This window comes from Rosa rugosa, unplaced genomic scaffold (genome assembly GCF_958449725.1).
Source record: "Rosa rugosa unplaced genomic scaffold, drRosRugo1.1 SCAFFOLD_55, whole genome shotgun sequence".
In the NCBI taxonomy this organism is placed as follows: domain Eukaryota; kingdom Viridiplantae; phylum Streptophyta; class Magnoliopsida; order Rosales; family Rosaceae; genus Rosa; species Rosa rugosa.
Window position 1 is genome coordinate 9,112 of NW_026908943.1, and position 13,506 is coordinate 22,617.

General features: G+C 39.7%; 1 pseudogene; it reads left to right on the top strand.

Moving 5' to 3' along the window:
* Positions 1–1,726: 1,726 nt before the first annotated feature.
* LOC133724241 (uncharacterized) lies at positions 1,727–6,220 on the top strand (annotated as a pseudogene).
* The last annotated feature ends 7,286 nt before the right edge of the window (positions 6,221–13,506 follow it).

Sequence of the window (13,506 nt, forward strand, 5' to 3'; positions counted from 1 at the left end):
GTTGAGTTTTATTGTTGAGGAACAATAAATTGTTGTGATCTGTGGAGATCACTAGGTCACGAGGTGACCATGGCATCTATTAGTGAATCACGCTCTCGTACCGGGCTGGTGGTTATTAATAGTATTAAATCGTAATCACGTCTGTGGCCGGACGAGTGGTTACGTTCAGTTAGAGCTCTAGTCTGTCTGCCAAATGTGGAGTGACCTTATGAGTGAAATTGAGAGTAACTCATAAGTGTCAATATATATATGGTAACCTTATGAGGGAAATTGAGAGTAACTCATAAGGGTCTATATATATATATGAGTCTGTCTACCAAATGTTGGGAAATCTTATGAGCGAATTTGAGAGTAACTCATAAGTGTCTATATATATATATGAGAGTGAGGGATCTTATGAGCTAAATTGAGAGTAACTCATAAGTGTCTACATATATATATGAGAGTGAGTGATCTTATGAGCTAAATTGAGAGTAACTCATAAGTGTCTATATATATATATGAGAGTGAGAAAGTAACGTGGGTTTGTGGTAGTCTTGAAATCTAATAAATCAACAGTTCTTTCTTGTTTACTCATACTGGCTGTAAAAAGCTTACCGGGTTTTGTGTTGTTGCAACTCCCGGTACACTATTCAAATTGTGTAGCGGGTAATCCTACAGGACAGGAGAACCAGGACGGTGATCGTGCGGTTAGAGCAATTGTTAGAGTTTTACAGCAATTGTAAGTTGTGAGGTGTGTTATGCTCATTTAGAGCTTTACAATATTGCTTGTGAGAGTGAATTGTAATAATGAACTCGAGGTTTCGAGATTTGGAGTTTGTGTACCTTGTGGTGAGATTATATTGAGAAAAAAATTCAGAACGTTTATTTGATTAAGTGGTTTAATTCATGTTTCGGATTTGAATTTATTATTCAAAATTCGGGGCGTGACAAAATTGTACAACAGTTTAGTTATTTGTGTTGTAGGAGTATACTTGCAAATCATCATACAATGGTTTTTAATATGCTGTTGTGCAAGTAAGTGGCAGAATTTGGAGAAGTCTCCAAAATGACATTCATTCCCCCCCAAAACAAGCAAATTTGGCTTCAATGGTTTGTCATGCTTGCTACTTCCTACAACATAAAGAACTATTTCTGTTGTGTGAATGAGAAATGCCTAGCCTAAGCGCCAAAACTGGCATTTCGATTGCACAAGCGGGAAATTTTCATCTTTTGTTTCATCAGCTATGTAGCAATTCAGACAACGTAAATGTATCTGTACGTTGTCTGAGTAACTACCAAAAAAATAAGAAAAACAAAGCTATTGCTTAATGCCTTGCACAACTGGGGCACATTTAAACAAAGTTAGTGCCTTGGCTTTTTTTCATAACCTCTCGATCTCTTCTCTCAAGATGCCCGACACTCACAGCTCCCCATCTCTCTCGCGAAATCTCTGTCCTCTTCGTCGCTGAACTCTCACGTTCTACTCTCTCTCTCTCTTCAGATCGCTCCTCTCCCTGTCTCACTCTCAGTCTTCTCTGGCTCTCTTCTTCATCCAACTCTCTTCTTTACCCAGAAATCATAGTCTTCCCCTCTCTTCCATTCTGAAATCCCAAATAGGGAAACCCCCAATCTCAGATTCCTCGAAATCAACCAAATCTCTATTGGTCGAACCCTCAATCTGAAACCCAAATTTCATTGACCTAACTCTCGTCTCCTCAATTAGCTGGATTTACACCACACAGCCATGGGCCAAGAACTTGAAGAACAAGCAGCGCCGCCGGTCATCCTCCGATGGCAAGATTTGGGCGAGTTGCCGAAAAACGAGCTTATTAATAAGGCTCCTGAAGACAATACCCCTCCTCGTGGTGTGTAATTTCTGTTTTGATTTTAGGGTTTTCGAGCATTATATGTCATACTGGAGCGATCGTTTGATTTTGTACCTAATATTTATCTTGGGTGATTGTCTAACAGGGAAAGAGAGAGAGAGAGAGCTTGCTCTCTGACCCGGACACAGCGCGACCCGGCCAGCGACCAATCGGAACTTCCACGTCCGGCCACCGATAGACGACGGACGACCACCATCTTCTTAGTCTTGCCGTCGCCAACAGCCTCCTATCCTTGGATTGTCCATGCACTGAACGAAGAAGGAAACCCGAGGACGAGAAGCCTGAACATTCACCGGCAACCTCTGCAATTTCCGGCGACCGATTAAGCTTCATCTGGTATGGAAACTCATCTTCATGCCATTCTCTACGTGTTAGGCTAATTGGTTTTCAAAATTGATGGAGTTTTGTCGACTTGGTTTCTGGGTTAGCTCGGGTTCGACGCCGGCGACTTCTCCGACGAGTCTGGGCTTGGTTTCTGGTTCGACTGCTTCCCTGGACGAGGCCTGACCTTGAGTGGGAGTTGAACTTCGAAGATTTCTGGGTTGTAGCACGAGGCATCATCAACTCATCACCAACCCAGTCTCGGCAGCAAGCTTTGGAAAACGAAGTTTCTGTTACAATACCAGAAATTAGCAAAGGTAAACCCATGACTTGTGATAATCAAGTTTGATGTTTTGATCCTACTGTTATGGCTGTTGGTTGTTCGGTGTTTTCGTTGATTGCCTTGATAGATTTTTACTACTTATTGCAATGCAAAGGAGTGGCATTCATGGATTTCTCATACTGTACTTGTTTCACAACAGAGATCATTCTTTCAATTTTACTCTTAGGTCTAAAATCATCAACGGTCTGAGTTGAAAGAGAGGGTACGTATGGTCTGAAGTCACCTCCTTTCTACAGCAGGTTGACCAAAATGTGAAGTTCATAATCTGAATGTGAGTTCATTATTCCTCAGGTGATGTGTTATGAAAAGTTGAATAGGAAAAAGATTATTATCTTCTGCCTTACATTTTCTATTTTTTGGGTGATTGTTAGATTTAGCTTTGTCAAGAACTTGTTTAAAATTTTGTAGTCCCCCTCTCTCATTATTTCTCTATAAGTTGGATGGACAAGTCCAGTGATGAGAATCTGTAGCTGGATTTGATTATATATTATTTGAATATATTTGCTAATGCTGTGTGACACAGGACTAATTTGATGAGTACTTGGACAATTATGGACTGTTTGAAAATTAGAGTGATTGGGATTTCATAATCAAAAATTGATGTATAGACTACTAAGATACCTGAGGAAAAGAATCAAAATGTTAGTCATTTCCTTAAATTTTGATTCTGCTAGTCCATGCAACTTCTAAATTGATATGTGACCCCTAAGTTCTAGTGACTTGGTTCTATTGGCATTTGACTCATCTCAGTCTGCAAGTTGCATTTAAGGGTGCAGAAATTAGTCCTGAAATCTAACTCTTTTGTTTTATAACCTGTTTCTGATTTGACCATGATATTAATAGCATATGAATCTACTAGACTTTATTATGAAAATTTGTGTCTATTAGCTGATGCTAGGACAAAGGCTCTCTTGGCTTATCAATTATCATCTTAGGAGCGTCGTTGACCATTATTTTATGCTAAACTTATCTTTGATCCCTGCTATGATTTATTTCCTTACTTGACCCAATATTGGTGGGACTCAGGCTCTTTTGGGTCCTGCTTTCTTTTGTGTCCATACACTTGCTGCTTGTTTGTGTTATTATTGAGTCATCCGTTGATGCATTTGATATGCCTACCTATAGACTCCCCTTTGATTCTTTCTTCTTGATTTTCTTATACCTTCCATTTTGTGTGTTTGATTATAAGTATTTTCCCAAGCCAATCCACTTTATTTGTCAGTTTGTGTGTCACCTATAGAGAAATCTTTATCCTCCAAAAGGTCATGTAAGATACTTTGGACAAATGGTGAATTAGTTGAATTTATAAAGATTCTTCACCTGTGTCTAAAGCAAGATATATACCTATTCCTCCAGCTCATGCTTTACAAAGAAGTTTTGAAGCCAAAAGTTAAACGAAAAGGATACCAGTGATTAGAATGTCCATGCACTTCTCTCATAGACTGTTGCAGTTGGTTGGAATTGGGTTTCTGCTATAATCACTCCCTCCAAACACAAAGTTATCTTAGTATAGTGTCTTCAATTTTATCTTTGTATGTGTGGGGTGTGTAATCATATGCAATTGTGCATTGTGTGCACGCTGGAGCATAAGCATAATCCTCGTCTACAGATGTGTATGTAAAGAACAGTACAAGTTTAATTATAGGGCTTAATCAGTATTTCTTTTTTCTTTTTTTGAAATTGTATGTGTCTTAATGTTTTTGTTGTGTTTTATTTTGATATTTGTTTATTCATTTATATTTTCTGGTCTATTCTTTTGATATTATCAGATAGAAGCAATAGTGCAAGAAGCTGCTCAAGGAACCATATCTAGCAGTGATGCTCTTAATCTACGATTAGAGAATCAGGTGTGAAAATTTTTGCTCACTAACTCTAATTTCCAGCAAGCTTTGTCTTTACATTGCATTAACTTTTGTATAAAAGCTTAAGTTGATAAAGTAGGTCTTGTTTTTTCAAAAAAGTGAGGACGAAATAGATAGGAAATTATTTGCCTTCCTGGCTGCCTGTTTTCCAGTTTTACAAACACAAAAGAGGAGAAGTATATTTAAGATGACTGTAGTTAGTTGAGCAGGGACTTATCCAATAAGGAAGTTCTCAAAGTGGATTATTGGTGGTTTAGATATTTATAAAAAGCTCTTGATAGAAACTAAACGCTAGAACTCTAGGTATATATCCACCTTCTGCTCAACTGCGAACTTGTATGGGTGTCAGATGTGGTCTCCCTCATTCCGAAAGAAAAAAGGGTTGATTTGGCCTCCTTAGCTAATTACTCTGATCAAGTTAGCCTGAGTGATTAGATATAATATGGTGTCTGACATGTATATAACGTATGAGACCAAACAAAAGGCAGCACACAACCCAACAACTGTGTCTTTGATTGAGGACTAGTAGACTCGTAACCCAAATATAATGTAAAAAGGTCTTGTTAATTTATCCGAACTAAGATTAATATAATGTGCCACTCTCTAAGATTAATGAGGCTGCAGAACTAAAGAAAGGCCAAAAATAAACCTGAATTTGAGACTAAGGAATCAGAGTAAAATCAAAGGGATGCACAATTTAATACGCAAAGGTTATTAATCTTGTACATGCATGCTTGATAACTCTGGTGGTCTTTCTTTAGGTTAACAGTGGTACATCATCACAATCACAAGGAGGTTCACTTCCTATCCCTACTGCATTGAAGAACTTTTCAATGTCCCAGAAGGAAAAAACTCTTGATGAATTTGTACGGGATAAATGGCTTTCCTTCACTGCACATTTTCTATGTTGGACTTGGTGTCAGATCCTTCCTTGATCTGCGAAGTTGGTTTCGCAATAATGATGTTCCTTCATGCGAAGTGTGCAACGAAGCTGGCGTGAAGGTTGTCTCTTGCTTTGTCTCACAATTGTTCAATTCATAATTTGTGATTTTCGACTGCTCTAAATTAAATAATTCAAGTTACAGCCTTGCTCTTATGCTTCTTTCTTCCTTCCTAACCATTTTAATTCCAGGATAATTATTACTAGCGCAACTTGCCAATAGTTTGCTGATGCTGTCGTATATGACAATTTGCTGGTGTATTATGTCTGACAGGCAGTGTTATGCCAGAAAGAGGGTTGTTTGGTTCGAATTCATCAGTACTGCCTAGGAAAATTGTTTGCTAAGAAAAAGGTATATTATATTGATAGGGCAGTAGATTTTGCACTCCACATTTAAATAGATCTTAACATTGCCGAACTCTTCACTGATATTGATTAGCTTATTGACTCCCCTATTGATTTACTTATATGGTAGTAAAGAACAAAAGAACAAAAGAGCCTAGTGCTTAATCAATCTGCTTGATGAATTTCAGGGTGAAAGAGTTTGTCCAAGTTGTGGTACTCAATGGCAATATACAGGACCAAAAGCAGAACCTGTAGAAGATGATGAGCCAGATTGCGCTACTCAGAGCCAACCACCTGTGGAACCCAAGAGAAAGAAGCTGAGAACAAGCCGAATTGGTGATGTCCCAAGTAGATGGGCATGCACTAGAATGCTTTTCTTGTGTAAAATGTTGGTTTCAATGATTGGGAAATGCACCCATTTTGCTTTTGAAGTTTAAAGTAATGGTTATATGAATCATTTGATGGTTTGCAATGTTTGTATTTGATAGAGTACTGTTCATTTCGTAAATAGACCAAATGAATGCACAATCTAATTCAGGAATGGAATGTTCAAATGATCACACAACAGACCAAAGCTAATGATCACTGCCTGTTGTCTGAATGACCAAAAATGGGAGAAAAACACATTGTAATCAATATATCACACATCGGTTTTTAACGAATCAGTGTCTTCTGATTAATACTCAGACAACAGAATTAATTGAACTCTGTTGTCTTAATAGCTAATCACACAACAGAATTAATTGAACTCTGTTGTCCTACAAGTTAATCACACAACAGAAGCAATTGAACTCTGTTGTCCTAAATTTAATCACACAACAGATATAGTCTAAGAACTGAAGTTTGAAGAGCAATCAGACAACAGACAAAATAAAAAAATGTTGTCTGACATGATTAACATACAACGGTTGCAAACTGGCACTGTTGTCTGAAGACGCCCCTAAACTGCTGCGCAGCTGCGCGCTTGGCATCTGCCGAGCCATCTGCCGAGCTATCAAACAACAGTTATAACACATACCTGTTGTCTGTGTGTTTATCACACAACTGTGTTCCACCTTTGTCTGATTTTTCATCAGACAACGGCTCACTCTACAACGGTTATACATCAAATCACACAACGGTTTTTTGCCGTTGTCTGATAACAAAATTGGTGTAGTGTTAAAGAGAGTTCATGAGTGATCTCAAAAGTCAAATCTGGCAACAATTGCCATATTGAGTAGCAACCGGGGCAGCTTTTACTTCAACTTCAACTGCCACTATTTTGAAAATCCGATTCCTTTAACAAACTTCTTTGCAAGGTGCATTGGATTGCCAAGAAGTTTGTGTGACAAAAAAGTACCCAAAAGATGGTAGTTCATATCAATTTCTTAGCAATAAAAGCATGATGATTTATTAAAACTCCTAAGAGGAACTAACCCATCTTGCAGGTGAAGTGGTAACCATGTTTGAAGTTGCAATAGAAAGGAATTTGAATAGCTTTACTCATATAGTCACACATTACAGTTCCAGGGCCTGCCCAGAAAAAAAAAAGAGTAAATAAATCTCAACATCCTCAGCTAAAGAATTCTCCCATGAATAAAAAATAAAATAAAAAAGTTAAAAATAAAAATTCAAGCTAGTGCATAAAGAAGCAAGCTCCATTGTGCTTCCCTGACCGATCACCAATGTCAATCAGACTCAGGCTGCACAACCATAGCGCAGTAGCACCGGCTTGTGTGTGAGTTTGAGGGGTATTATAGATCGTAGCCTCTCCAAGCTCAATGGGGTTTGTAGGCAGCAAAAGTAAATCATCCTAAACAGGCCATGTCAGATGCAGAGAGAAGATAGATTCACACCCCCCCTAAAGCCAGTTTAAAGCCACTCAAAATATTAAAGAAGATGTAGATACCTCTACTAGCAAGGCTATTTTCTATGTCACCAAGCATAAGTAACACTCTCTTTGGGACACCCACAAGCCATGGTGAGGCCCAACCGAGACATGCATCTTGTAGCCCTATGTTCAAGCTACGCTACGGTATCCGGAAGTGGCAAATACGTCGCTGGGAAGCCACCTTTCCGGCCTTGCAAAGTTGCCTTCACAACATGGCTTCAAGACTAGAATAGTGGGTTCTTGTCCCACATCTAAGAAAATGTAGAGGAGATGGCTTCCTTCACCTATAAAAGGAATGCCTCCTTCCACAACTCAACACACTCCATTACACACTTTGTAATCCCAAACACACATATATACTACAACATTCAAGTGGACGTAGTTTCCCGCCTTAGCGGGAAACGAACCACTATACTTTGCTTGTGTCGTTCTCTCTCTCTCTCTCTCTCTACTTATCGTTAAGGGGCCGTGACCACTTACCCAATTTTAGCCTAAAAATTTCCCACTTACTCCACTAAGAGTTTTTTAACCTCATTTACCCAATCTAATAGTCTTTGACAGTATTGCCCTCATACTCTCTCTCTCTCTCTCTCTCCTTTGCTTCCCGAGCCCGTCGCCGGAGCCCTGCATACTCGCCACCGGCGCTGGTCCTCCTCACCGTCCCAGTCAACGACGACTCTCCTCCTCTACCGCAGTCCACGGCTCGCCCTAGATCTCAACCTCGACCACCTCCTCTCTCCCAGCGCTCCGTCTCCAGAAATCATCCCAGGTCCTCGACATCGTTAAGTCCGACGCCGACCACGTCCTCTTCAACGTCTCCTCCACCTGCGACCTCGCCGACCACGTCAGCGCCAAGATCCGCGACCTCTCCAATCTCCAGAAATCCTCCCAAGTCCTCGACATTGTCAATTCCGACGCTGACCACGTCCTCTCCAACGTCTCCTCCACTTGCGACCTCGCCGACCAAGTCAGCGCCAAGATCCGCAACCTCGCCGACCACGTCAGCACCAAGGTCCGCGAGCTCGACCTTGCCCAGTCCCGCGTCAACTCCACGCTCCTTCGTTTGGATGCGATTGTGGAGCACTACCTCGCCCAGTCTCGTGGTTTTTTTTTTTTTTTTTTGGTAAATTTGGCAGAAGGCTTATAAGGAAAGAAGAAAGAAGAATGAAAAAAAAAAAGTTTTATTCAATAGTTATACATGTCTATTACGGGGCAATAATATGATTATTGAGAGGCAATAATATAAGTATTGGGGGGCAATAATATGCATATAAATTGATCATTTGTGCCTGTAGTGTATTCATTTTGGTTTCGGGAGTTTATACAATTCACTGGAGGGCAATAATATGATTATTGGAGGCAATAATATGATTACTGGGGGGCAATAATATGGTTACTGGGGAGCAATAATATGATTACTGGGGGGTAATAATATAGTTATTGGGTATTATTAGGGGGCAATAAACTCAGACGCCGGAATCCGATCACCAGTCCGGTAGCCGGATTCCGGTGATCGATCGCCGGATTCCGGTCATCGGGTGACGGATTCTAGTCACCGGAGTCCAGTCACCGGTCGCCGGAGACCGCGGCCGGCCACTAATCACCGGAGCACAGCAAGATGGAGGATGACTTCTCTCTCTAAGTGAGAACGAAGGAGAGGGCAAAAAAGTCTCAAAAATAAATAAAAAGAATTAAAAAAAAAAGAATTAATTGGGTATTAGGGAAATAATCCCTTAGAGTGTTTTAGGTAAATGGGGTTAAAAAACTATTAGTGGAGCAAGCGGGCAATTTTTAAGCTGAAATTGGGTAAATGATAATTTCCCCTATCGTTAATTGGATCCCCACGAATCCAAACGTTAACATTGGCGCCGTCTGTGGGAAGCCAACACAAGGGCTTCGTCACTTACCATTGAGTTAAGTCATCTTAACATATTCTTAGCGGCAACTTGTACCATCGGCCAAACCCCCGCCGAACAAGTCCGGTCAACGCTTGGTCAACGCCGACCAACTCTGGTCAACTTCGATCAAATGCTAGTCAACAATTTATAGGGCTGGTCAACGCCCATCTCAAAAGGTCAACGCTGACCTACAAAAAAAAAAAAAAAAAATTGCAGGTGCCAAATTGCTCTGGACACCCAGAGATCTACTCTGGACACCATTCCATCTTCAATCATCACCTTCGCTCCGCTGAGCTTCTGCGCTTGCTCCTCCGCTGGCACCATCTCCGCTCGATCAGCGACAACCCAGTCCGCCAGAACATCACCGCTGCCCCGCCAGGAGCCACCGCTCAGCTCTCCTCCGCTAGCTGAGCTCTGCTTGGCCACAACTTCCACCGACTAAGGCTGCACCTCCGCTAGGCAAAGGCTCCGCCAACCTGCTAGCGACCCTCCGCTGCCCAAAGTTCCACCTCCGCTAGCAAGCTCGCTCCAATGCTACACACCACCGCTAGCCATCAACGGCAACGAGCTCCGCTGACCATCCTCAATTCACCGCCACTCAGCGGCACTTTTTCCGCTCGTATCCGTCAGCGGAAAAGCCAGACTTCAGTCAGCTCCTGATCTTCAGTCGGCGTCAGCGGAAAAGCTCCAGTCAGCGGCACTTTTCCGCTCATCTCCGTCAGCGGAGAAGCTAAGTTCCAGTCAGCGGTGTAAGATCAAATATGGACATAACGCATATCATCATAAAGTAATTGATGACTAGCTTAATATCAATCCTAGTTTAACATGGATACAAACAGTAAATCAATACTAGTAACTTAATGAATAGTGTATCAATTCATTAAGGATAGTAATCCATTGCTTAGTCGACAAGAAAGGCTATAAGTTGTGATACATTAGGAATCTAATAGTGAAACCTAAACCGACAAGGAATGCTTTAATGGGAAGCTTCTTGAGGTTTAAGTCTCATATATATACAGATGAATTGGTCCCTGATTACTACCACGACTATTGCATAAGTTCTGTCCATTGAGAAGCAAGTTGGTAAGTAACAGAAGACTATATTCAGTGATCGAGTTAAGCAGTTGCATAAGATGGAATCCATGACTGTTATTGCTGAAGGTAAGCCTTAATCCTATTATGATTGTTGTGCATATGTTGTGAGCATGTAACTATGGTTTTACAATTGGTATCAGAGCATAGGCTCACAAATATGAAAAATCGTTTTAGGGTTTTGCAAAACAAACATAAATTTTTTTTAAGGGTTTTTGCTTTACGGGTCAAGTAACTGATCAGATTATTGACCAAGTCACTGGTCATGTAACTGATCAGGTACCTGACCAAGTAAGTAACTGACCAGGTAACTGACCAAGTAACTGGTCAGGTACCTGATCAAGGTAAGTTACTTAAGTCGACTGCTGCATCTGGTTAATTATAAAATTCACGCTTCCGCTATGATTTTTTAGCAGCAAATTGGGGAAAAAGCAAAAACAGGTTTTTCTGTGAAAATTGTTTTCGATTCATAGCATGATAATTAAGTTTTGATTGTGCCCAAGAACCCTAGTTGCATTCCCGGCGTGCGTTAGGCTAGAGTAGATGGTGACCGGATGAAATTTACAATTTCTTGATTGTTCTGTGGTTTCTTGGAATCGAATCAATTTTGGTTATGCTTGAATATGCATGTTGAATTGATTGATGATATGGTATTGTATCTGTGATTGTGTAAAATTGTATGAAGAACAGAAATCTCCCAGATTTTGTTTACACGTTAAAGTTGACAGATACAAGAGCTTAATTTTCTTACAAGGATGAATCTGGATAGAATGTAAAGTAAAAGAGCTCATATGTTTTGTGGTTTTCTGTTGGCACAAGTGATTATGATGCACAAAGCATCCTTCATTGATGTTGGCAGAAAACATTGATCAGGTACGTGTAACTGGTCAAGTAACTGACCAAGTAACTGTATCTGATCGAGTAACAAAACTGAAATTGTGTTTTGTGTTTTAAAACTACGCTTCAATTTTATCTTCCAAAGAAGTGGTCAAGTGTGGTTTTAGAATACAAAACAGCAGTATGCATGCTTGATGAAAATAAATTCGGATACTTAGAAATTTTTCTTCTGTCTAAAGATGTGGATAAATTTCTTTGGATAACTTGTTTTCATTGAACATGGCATATTGATAAAGAACTCCAGGATATTAAGTTTCTGCTCAAAAGTGATGCTTAATATTGTTTTTGTTATGGACTGACATGAATGCAAGTATGGTTGTTTAGGTTTTCTGTATGTTCTTGTTTTGGTTACTTAAAGCTAAATAAAACACAGAAAACTTAAATATATTTTCTTTACAAACTGAGAACTCACTCGAATTTTTGTTTTGCTCCTTAGGTAACTCTTACATGAACTTGAACAGTGTCTTGATGTTAACTGGAACCAACTATAGAGCTTGGCTAGACTCTGTGGAAAATTATATGGGAATGCATGAGAACATAGACTACTGCTTTACTGAGGATAAGCCTGAAGAGTTAAATGAAAAGAGCACCAAGAAAGATACTGACCTTTACAAGAAGTGGCATAGATCCAATAGAATGGCTAAGAACCTCATCAGAACATCTATGTCTAAGACTGTCAGGGGAAGTATAGAAGAGCCTGAGCTAGCATCAGATTTTCTGGAACTCATAGGTGCTAAGTTTAAAGAAAGTGAAAAAGCAGAAGCAGCTAGGCTAACCAAGGAGTTTCATGATTTGAAGTACATGGGTTCAGGGGGAGTTAGAGAACATATTATGAAGATGATCAATATAAATGGCAGACTCAGGGAACTCTTAATGGGGGTTAGGGATGAGCAAGTAGTGCATTATGCACTACATTCCTTGCCTAACAGTTTTAGTCATCTTAGGACCAGTTACAACTCTCAAAAGGGAAACTGGACTCTAGATGAACTTATATCCATCTGTGTGGATGAGGAATCTAGGATCAAGGAAGAAAAGGAACCTGCTACAACCATTAACCTCATTGAGAAGCCTAAAAGGAAAAAGCCCCAGAATAAGCTCAAGCCTACCAAAGCCATAACTAAGAGTTCAACAGCTGTAGTGGCCAAGGAAAACAGGCCATTCAGGTTCAAGTGCTACTTTTGCAAAAGAGTAGGACACATGAAAAAGGACTGCACTGGCTATAAGAACTGGTTAGCCAAAAAGGGTAAGATTTTTTCTAATACAGTTTTTTCCTTAGAAATTAATCTTATAAATGTTGAACCACAGTCTTGGTGGATAGATTCAGGCTCACCTATTCATATTACTAATTCTTTGCAGGGATTCATAAGGAGGAGAATCCCAAAAAGTGATGAAGTGAACCTGTGTGTAGGAAATGGCATGAGAGTAGCAGTCAAGGCTATTGGAACCTTAAAGCTCGATTTAGGATTAGGAAAATTATTAGTTCTGGACAATGTTTTTTATGTACCTTCCATGAGAAGGAATTTGGTTTCAGTTTCTCTTTTAGTAAAATCTGGTTGTAGACTTGTTATGGATAGTAATGGAATTCTTATTTCTAAAAATTCTGTTCAAATTGGTTCTGGTGTTATTATGAATGATTATTTACAGTTAAATTGTTCAATGGCTCAACAAGAAATTTTACTTGTTGAAAATAACACTAACAGTACTAGCACTTTAACAGGTGTTAAAAGAACCAAACTAAATGAAAAGTCTGCATTTTTATGGCATAGAAGACTCGGCCATGTTTCAAAAGAGAGACTGAAAATTTTGGTGAAAAACAACATCCTAAATGAACTTGATTTTTCTGATCTAACAGACTGTGTTGAATGCTTTAAGGGAAAAATAACTAATACTAGAAAGAAGACTGCATATAGAAGCCAAAATTTATTAGAACTCATACACACTGATATATGTGGACCATTTAGGCATCAAACTATCTGTGGAAATGTGTATTTTATCACATTCATTGATGACTTTTCTAGATACAGTTATATTTATCTACTTTCAGAAAAGGCACAAGCATTGAAAGCCTTT